The sequence below is a fragment of the Etheostoma spectabile genome, chromosome 20 (assembly GCF_008692095.1).
Source record: "Etheostoma spectabile isolate EspeVRDwgs_2016 chromosome 20, UIUC_Espe_1.0, whole genome shotgun sequence".
Classification (NCBI taxonomy): Eukaryota; Metazoa; Chordata; class Actinopteri; order Perciformes; family Percidae; genus Etheostoma; species Etheostoma spectabile.
This window is the reverse complement of record NC_045752.1, coordinates 6,890,120-6,890,702: the sequence shown is the minus strand read 5'-3', so window position 1 is coordinate 6,890,702 and position 583 is coordinate 6,890,120.

Sequence of the window (583 nt, the reverse complement as noted above, 5' to 3'; positions counted from 1 at the left end):
GCAAATGCTTTTACATATAACGTCATGTTTGAAACCTAAAATCAAAGTAAACAGCTGTTCATATTGTAAATTGAAACACAAATATATCACCTGCATTTTACACGTATGCCATTTTTACTGTAAATGAGAGAAACAGCTGATTGAAGTTAAGCAAATAGATCACTCACAGCTGATTCCCATCTAGGAAACACATTCAGCTGTTGAGGTTCTTTCAATCACATGACCATCTGTTTTTACAGTATTCTTTATATGTTACTGTAAGTGAGTGTTTTACTGTCTTCTGTCTCTGTTTCCCTTTTTTCATAAACCGTCCATTCTGTCTCTGCCCGATGTGAGTCAAGTACAGATGTAAGTTGTGCATGCTCAGATTTAAACGGTTTATGGCATGACATGTCATACTAAAATTTGTGAAATCCTTAAAATAATAAACTTTTCTCATTACAAACAAGAAGATGAAAATCCTTTAAAAAACATTTTAGCTGTTATTATTATTATGATTGTTTGATTGCTAACACAGAAAAGCAGACAGTTTCTATTATTCAATTTTATATTAGTGTTTTTATGACATTGGGCTATGACTGAC